General features: G+C 31.5%; 1 long non-coding RNA gene across 3 annotated transcripts in view; it reads right to left on the reverse strand.

Annotated features, from left to right (window-relative positions):
• Positions 1-8303, reverse strand: part of LOC107027173 — a 14872-nt gene extending 6569 nt beyond the window's left edge. For 2 of the 3 annotated variants that reach the window (XR_003579846.1, XR_003579844.1), the window contains exons 1-4: positions 4759-8303; positions 4300-4359; positions 921-1004; positions 781-847 (exon numbers count right to left, since the gene is read on the reverse strand). This is a non-coding gene — a long non-coding RNA (uncharacterized LOC107027173). Of the gene's footprint in view, positions 1-780; positions 848-920; positions 1005-3130; positions 4360-4758 lie in introns of all 3 variants that reach the window. The other variant, XR_003579845.1, reaches the window with a different exon arrangement.
• Between the last annotated feature and the right edge of the window lie 486 nt (positions 8304-8789).

Genomic DNA, 8789 nt, shown 5'->3' on the forward strand with positions numbered 1-8789 from the left:
TTTACTACTATAATTGAAATTTGTTTTCTTCTTTACAATTTTTTCTTTTGATCTATAAAATCAGTGAAATAAAATTCAAATATCATGTTTGTCTCTCTCTCTAGTCCCCATGACACTACAATTTGTCACTTTTTCTTAAATTCCTCTCTAATGTATTATACTTTTACAAAATTCTAAAAAATAAATTCAATGAAGAAAGAGAGAGAAGTAGTTACGGAAAAATAATTAAAAATAACGTTTTTTTTGGGTAACGTTTTTACATTTGTTTTCCTTTCTTGTGTTTATCTTTATTGTATGTAGTTACTTTAAAAAAATTCTTTCCTTTTTTTCTTTACCTCCCTTTTACTGTTTACTCAGTCCACTACTATATATCTTCTTCCTTTTATCTTGCAAGTTGCAATGTCATGCCTCATCTCTTTATTTTTTTTCTAATTATATCACACTAAATTTATTCTATACTATTAGAAAAAATTTATTAATATCTTCTTTTTTTAATCTTGCTATTTATTGCCTCATCTTTTTATTCATTTTTTATTTGTGAAAAAAAAAGAATAAAATTAGAAAACTATACTTCAGATATTATTTTAAGGATTTACAAACTGAATATTAGAGGACATTTAGATGTTTCTCGATCTTTGTTATATTGAATTTCTATATAGAATTCCATTGTACAATTTTGGTAGATCCGTTGATATAATTTTCGTTGGCATAAAATGATTAAACTTGCACAAGTATATTCTAATGAATTCATTTATATAACAAATCAAAATTTTGATTTACCTGAAGCAGTAAATCTTCTTGTGGAATGATTCTTCAATTTTGTTAATTTACCTTCATATCCTCTTGTCTGACTCCATTTGTACAAACAAATAAATTTTTTATTTATTTAAGGCAATAAAACTTTTCAAAAATTCAATTACCTGAAGTAGTATATCTTCTATTGCAATAATTCTTCCATTTCGTCAACTTACTTTTCAATTATGTGCTCTCATGCATAACTTCATCTGTATAGACAAATCAAAATTCTTGATTTATATGAGATAGTAATTTTATATTTTTTTTTTTGCAATGAAATTGGAATTTTATTTGTGCAATGAAATTGGATTTTTATTTGTTACTTTCAGATTATGTACTCTCCTATTTATACTTTTTATTTGATTGTAATAAGTTATTGACAACCGTTATAATTCTTCATACTCCATTAGAACAATAAAAATATCATTTATGTAAAAACTTTTCATTGTCCTCTTTAATTGTAAGTTAATAAATGCATTATATGTATTTAGTAGATTATTATTTTAAAAAATAAAAAAAAAGTTTAAAAAATTGAGAGAAAAGATAAATTGGAATGGAGGTCATATAGGCATGCCACATCAGCTTTTCTATATTCAGCTTTATATATATATATTGATTTGTAAATAGCTGTAAAATTAAAATTTTCGAGGCTATGAGTAAGTTATAGCTACAATTTTTGAATTCTTAGCTTAGGTTTCATGTCTATAAATATATATTGTCGTAGTGAGTATAAAGTTTTTTGTTCACAATCTAAGATGAAAATTAGACATGTCATCAGTACGATTGTAGCACAAGATTATATGTAGTTTATCTTGATTATTGGAATGGTATAGTTTCAACTTCTTGTGCTAGTGCATTTTGTATGTATTGAATATGACCAAGTAGAGATAGTTGCTGTAGACTGATAAAAACATATTCTCTAAACTATTTAATTTACTTATATTCTTAATCCAGATATAACTATTATGATCAGTAAATGTTAATTATTGTTTTGATTAATTAAAGGGTGAGATTCTGTGATGGGTCAATATGCCTGGTAGATTCGATGATAATAATAATATATATTGGTGAAATATTAGTTGATGGAATTCATGTCTTGATATATAGATTGATGATATGCATGTTCTTTTGAGAAGCTTATAAGTTTTAATAGTGTCAAACCTTGCAACTAAATTCATGCATGCGACACATGAAATAAGTTAAGCAATGCTCTAAAGAAAAATAAGTTTTGAACTAAATTCGTGAGTAATCTAATTTATTTGATTAGTATCTGTAATACATACATGAAAAATTGCATAAGTGTTGAGTGGGAAATTTTGAAATATAAATAGAGTGCAATTACAAATTTCTAGGGATATTATTATGATAAGAATAATACAAATTAATTATTTGGAAATAGGAAATCTCAGTAATTAATTTTGTGGTCCCTACCGTACCCATTTTAACTAGAACTCAGAATCTATTCTAAGGAAAGAAGGGAGAAGTATGCCTTTCTCTATTCTTAGGAAAGATAGAAGTATGTTTCTTTCTCTATTCGGAGGACAAGGAAAAGTATGTGTCTTTCTCTATTCCAAGAAAACTTTTTCTATTCTGAGGAAATGAAGAAGTACATATCGTTTTCTATTCTAAGAAAAAACTCATCTCTTCCTTGGACTAGGAAGAAATCTCTATAAATAGGAATTCTTATAACCCTTGAAAAATAATAGTTTTCTATACGATACTTGCCCACCCAAGTATTAAGAGACTCCGGAAGAGAACTTGGGATCAATGTAGAAGACCACAGAGTTGCCATTCAGTTTATGGACTAACTTGTGGATTCGTTTGAAGGTATCTGCTCACACTTCAAGAGGTAATTATTGAATTAAATTTTAGAAAGTTTATGTTGTCATGCCCCAAACTAAAAAGGAGGCGTGACTGTCACTCGGTACATTGTGCAATCGAGTTAGCCACTGAAACATACCAACTGACTTAATTGTGGACCTAGAAAATCGAGAAACATGGCATCTGAAAAATTAATTCTGGACCATTAGGGTTATAACCTGAATAACAACTTATAAAGATAAAGGTAGACTAGCCAAAAATGATATAATACTAGTTGGCCGACGAGGCTGAAATTGAGGACATACACACATACATACATACATACATACATATTTATACATGTCAAGCCTATTTGGTTGGAAATTGGAAGCTGCAAAAAGAAACCCCGAATATTGTGTCCACAATAGCCTCTATGAGTGTCATAAGCATTGATCGATACAAGGCCCCGACTCTACCCAAAATGTACAACAAAAGCTAACATCCTATGAGAACTCCAGGAAGAGGAGGAACTTACCAACTCACAGTTGAACCTCGAATTCTAGTGGAGGAGTCGATTAGAATCCCTACTTGAACTTGAACGTATGAAACAAAATATGTAGTGTCCCAGGACGTTAGTACGGATAAAGATGTACTGGTATGCAAGGTGGAAAATAGAATCATGAATAGTTTCTACAAAAGGGTAATAAAGATACCACCTGAAATAGAAACTCTGATAACCTATATGATTGACATCCTACATTATATAAATTAAATATGTGTGTATGCTCGCATAATTTATGTCGTGAATATATATATATATATATATATATATATATATATATATACACACACACACACACACACATATGCAAATGCATGCCATATGCAACCAACTGCTAGCAATGGTGGTGCCTTCCGGTAACGAACCATCATATTCGCCAACTTGTGGCCATCTGTGTCTCATACGTATAAATATAGGCAATAGGCCTCCATACTTTAAATTATAGCTCGAAAGTAGAATGCATAACATGTAATGTCATGGATCTTAATGCATTTGTGTTACCTGAATCATGTTGTCAATCTTAGCTCGTTGGTACTCTTGTCCTCATAATCTCTAGTCACTTTCGCCTCACATGTAAATATCTTGTATAACCATATGCTTGTAGATTTAACTAGACACTTAAGTCAAATTACGAATGTAACTTATACTTGAGAATGTTCATAAAGATCTCAAGGTTCTTCACTTAGTATTCATATAGGTTTTCTTAGTAGTTTGTAAAAGAAAATATTTCAGAAAACATGTCCTTTAGTAGTTTAAACATACGAGTTACATTTAAGAGTTTCGAAAATTGACATATTATTTTTAAGTTTTTCAAAAAAAAGAAGAAAGTAACAAGGAAGGAGGATTGATTTCAAAATCTTAATGTTCTTCCCTAATATTTCTAAGTTACAACACCTAAAGAAGAAGAAGAAGAAAATACACGGGGACCTACCGTCAAAGGAATCGACAAAATGACACATAGACGCCAAGTAACCTATATAACCGAATGAGTGGAATATTAACATAATAGAATCACAAAATACGTCAGGTGCAATGCCAATGAATTTCACAGAAGGTCTTTCTAACAATAGAATAGTAAAACAACCTTTGACGATTTAGGATTCTAAAATTCATGGTCAAAGTAACGCTTAGCCTTAACATACCTCAAATTCAGGGTATTGTGATATTAATGCGGACTGTACCCCTTCCTTAGAGTAGGTAATCTACAAAAAAAATATGTTACACAACCATTACATGCAATACATCAGGGTCAAAGTAGCAATTTAGAGCTTACTATCAAAGTGATTAGCTTGCAAGACCCTTTTTAGATGTATGTTTCACTATATTTTCTTCTCCAAATTACAACCCCAAATTAGTGGCATAACAAACATTTTTTGCAGAGGCTATTAACAAGTGAAGGCCTACACAATATTCAACAACAACCAAATAGAGTATGCCTGCACAACAAATAAAACTCGGAGTATCGTCAATTCCCTCTTTTTCAACCCCAAAATAACCTCAACCGAATCTCAACCACGATTCTTCAAACTATTAAAGACCTAAAATAAATATGTTATACAATCCTATAATTGTTAAATATAACCATAACAACTCAAACTCACCGCTTTCGATCACCATCTTATGAGTTCGTCCAATAGTTACATTTGGAATCATGTCTTTCTCTTCATAAGAAATAAGAGGTTAAAACGGCAAAAATTTAACTTAAACTTGATGGAGTGTATAATATTTTACATGTATTGTCTATAACAAACAGTCTCCTCAAATACAAGATGTTGAATCAAGAAGAAACAATTTGAAAATTCCAATGCAATAATAGAACCAATGTTACACTAATTTATCTTACACTATACTACTTCTTCTCTTCCAGACTCATATAAGAAACACATACAAAGCATTTCCACAAATTTCAGTAACAACAACATCAGAAAATACTTCAAAACAGCCCAACATCACGTAACTATCCAAATACAATTTTTTCCGCCGTCTATTCTTGTTCTTGCTAATATATTGTAGCTGTAACTTTAAATCACTCAATAAAATAAAGTGTGAGAATTATTACGTCCAAAAACCAGCAATACCACTTAAAATTATACTCCTTCACCATGAAGAATCCTCAAATTACAAACCAAAGAGGAGGAAAGAAGTAGCATAATCTTCATGAACATTCCGAGGGTGAAACCACATTGAAATCTTGTAGATCTTTGTTTGGATGATAGGGTAACCTTTAGAGAGGATTTATGAACGTTTTATTCTTATTTTGGTTGAAAAAGATAAGATAAGATGAAGGAGAAATCAAATCTTATAAAGCTAAATCAACATAGGAGCTAGGGGTCCACCTTCATGTGCATGCTTGTGCAGTCTCACTAAAATCTAAATATCTCTCGATTCTGAAGACAAATGGTTTAGTGCGTTGGAAATTAGAAATGTATACTTTGATTTGGTACATTGGGTTCTCCAAAATCTTTATAGTTTGGGATAAGAGTATGAGACATTTAACCCAAATTTTAGAAAATTTATCAAAGAAACTTAGTAGCTCTAACTTTTGCCGACTTTTTATTTCCCTACTTGATTGACTTCAAAACTTAAATTGTGATCATTGAAAATAGAACATCCTTTTTAGCATATAATAAACTCTTTGTCCTACCCCAAAGGTACTGGATAACTTGACATTCCAAACGGGTGAGGTGTCAAAAGAGACAGTCTTTAGCTCGAACTTGTTTAAGGGCATCCTTGACCAATAACATTAATATAATTCTATGATTTTTTTTACCTATCCTTTGAAACCTTATTCTCCTGAAATGATATACCAAATCATATAAGTCTTATACACTCATAAAATGATACACGTATTATGCGAAAGAACCACAAGGTCTCACATATGTGCTTTAGCATGATTGTAGGTGTTCTAGCATAAACTATGTGTTGTCTATTATTCATGTAACCAATATGATATTGGTATGCCTCCGTTTTGCATATAGTTTTCCAAAAAAAAATCTACTTGATCATGTGTCATAAAGTCCTTTACCAACTGTATCAAGAGTATCTAAAGTAATCTAGCGTAACATCCCGTCTTAGAAAGAGCTAATAGTAGAAAGAACTAATTTGGAAAGATTCAATTTGGGAATTTGGCAAGTTATGCTTAAGATGTGAGTTTTGTGTCAACCTCATTTGGCCATAAATTTTAGTACATGACGAGTTAGGTAGCCCGTAAGATATCAAATGAAAGGTCTTGAAATTCTCTTTTTTAAGGCTATGCCATCCTAAGGTCTTTTTCTTATCTCATCAGATTAAAAATGTTTTTAGTAATATTGGGGTCAAATATGATTTGTTAGTTTCACAAATCCTAAATTATGCTTAGTGTTTAAGAAGAGAGTTCAACAAGAGGAAAAAAGGAGAAACGAAAGAAAAATCAAGATTTCTTGCTAATTGAGGAATTTTTTTGCCAAATAGAGGTATGTAAGTTTTCATAGTGATGAGTTCGTTAACCCACACGCCAATCATAATTTACATTATCGAATTCATCCGTAAATTGAGAAATTAAGTTCTAGATGAGTGTTCTTGAAGTGTTGCTCTCCATTCCATATTTTTATGTTTAGTTGAGTTATTGATATGAGGATTTTGGTAAGAGTTGAGTAAATTGATAGTTCTCGAGTGGGTTTCATTGAAATTGTTCTGGTTTATAATATTTCGAGAGTTTTTACCGAAGATGTTTAGTGGATATGAGTTGAGTTGAGTTTGGGAAAAAAACAAAAGATCGGGCAGAAATAACCACTACAACATTTTATGTCTACAACCACCTAAGAAAAGTGTGGCCTAAACTATGAAAAAGTGTGGCCTTTGATAAAAGACCACACTTTTTGACTTTAAGCCACACTTTTTCAGGGGTGTCTGAAAGTCCCGTAACCTTAGAGTTTAGGAAATACTTTGAAAGTGTTGCCTTAGCAGCTACGCATATAAGCGTTGCCAAAAAACAAAAAGGCCATGCTTTTGCAGCTATGCTTAAAAGTGTTGCCGTATCATCTACACTTTTAAGCGTAGCCTTAAAGGCAAAAAGACCACGTTTTTCAGCTACGCTTAAAAGTGTGGTTTTAGCAGCGACACTTTCAAGAGTAGCCTAATATGCAAAAGGCCACACTTTCCAGCTACATTTAAAAGTGTTATCTTACCTGCTATTTTAAGTGTGGTCTTTGCTACCTTATTGCCCACAATTATGAAGTGTTGCCTTTTATATCTAATATATGACAACACTTTGAAGTGTAGTCTTTGCCCATATGCATACACAATTTATATGCCACAATTTCTAAGTAAAATACACCAGTACTGTCTTGCAATAAATAATCTCGAGAATTAAGTACTCTTACAAATTTATAGATTTTCCATAAACTTCAAAACATCATATGCCTTGTGTACATTCACATACTTATAAAGCAATATTTTAAATGTGTATACAATAGTTCAAAAATTACTCTTACAATAGTTCAATATATTCCACCAATGAATATATTTCACAAAATCAAATATTATATGTATTCAAACTTTTACAATAGTTCAAAAACTCTTCATCATCCACTTAAAATTTGTTCACCTCAATTTTTCTACACAAATCAGATTGTGATGGTTATAGAATAGGCAAGAAGTTCCATATTGCACATTTATTGAAGAGGCAAGAAGTCAAGATTGCAGTAGTTTATATAATCATTCATGCTTTAAATATCTGTCACTCTCAATTTACTATTTAGAGGTAATATTGCTCAATTTGCAAAGTGTACTTACTACTAAGTAACTTGGAAACTACATACTGTATTCCAGACTGCAAAACTATTTTCCTTAAAAGGCAAACTTCCCAACCTGCCCAACTATTCCAGATTCCAAAGACAATAATCAGATTGCAACTATTTTCCTTGAAGTCAAAAATGCTTTTTAGCTTTTGGTTACCTAATGTCAATTAGACATTGTTATCAACCTTCAATACTCAACACTATCTTCAATGCATTAATACACTCCTCAAACAGGTCATAGAATGATCTATCCCCACTGTTGTGTTAGGATCGTAAATAAGCAGGTGTAACGCGGAATCTAGCAATGCAAACCTCGAAAGACCACGAGTAAGAAGACAACGAGAAATATACCAAAAGACACATAGATTTAACGTGGTTCGGTCAATCGACCTACGTCCACAAAGGAGATGAGCAATCCACTATAAATATGAGAGTACAAAATACAGAGAGAAACAACCTCAACCAAATCACTCGGAATACATGGGAGGTTCACACAAATGATAACGTATCAAGCTTGTGACCCACAAATTCTCCCTCTAACCACAACTCTCAAATCCCTTAAGACTACATTGTGAATGCTGATTAAGTTAGAAGGAACATGCCTCTATTTATAGAGTCCTAAACCTTTTCCTACAAGAAAAGGATTAGTCAATCCAAAACCTTTTCCTAAAAGGAAAACTTATCTATGGTAAGAAATTTAGGGCAAATAAAACCTAACAAATCTCCCCCTTGGCCTGAAATTTCTGACAAAATAAATTTGTCCACCTTCTTCGCTTAATCTTCAACAACTTGCTTCTCCTCTCCATAATTTCCTTTGCAAAATTTATGTCTCAACACAGAGAACCTCTCTGAAA

Source organism: Solanum pennellii, chromosome 8 (genome assembly GCF_001406875.1).
Source record: "Solanum pennellii chromosome 8, SPENNV200".
In the NCBI taxonomy this organism is placed as follows: domain Eukaryota; kingdom Viridiplantae; phylum Streptophyta; class Magnoliopsida; order Solanales; family Solanaceae; genus Solanum; species Solanum pennellii.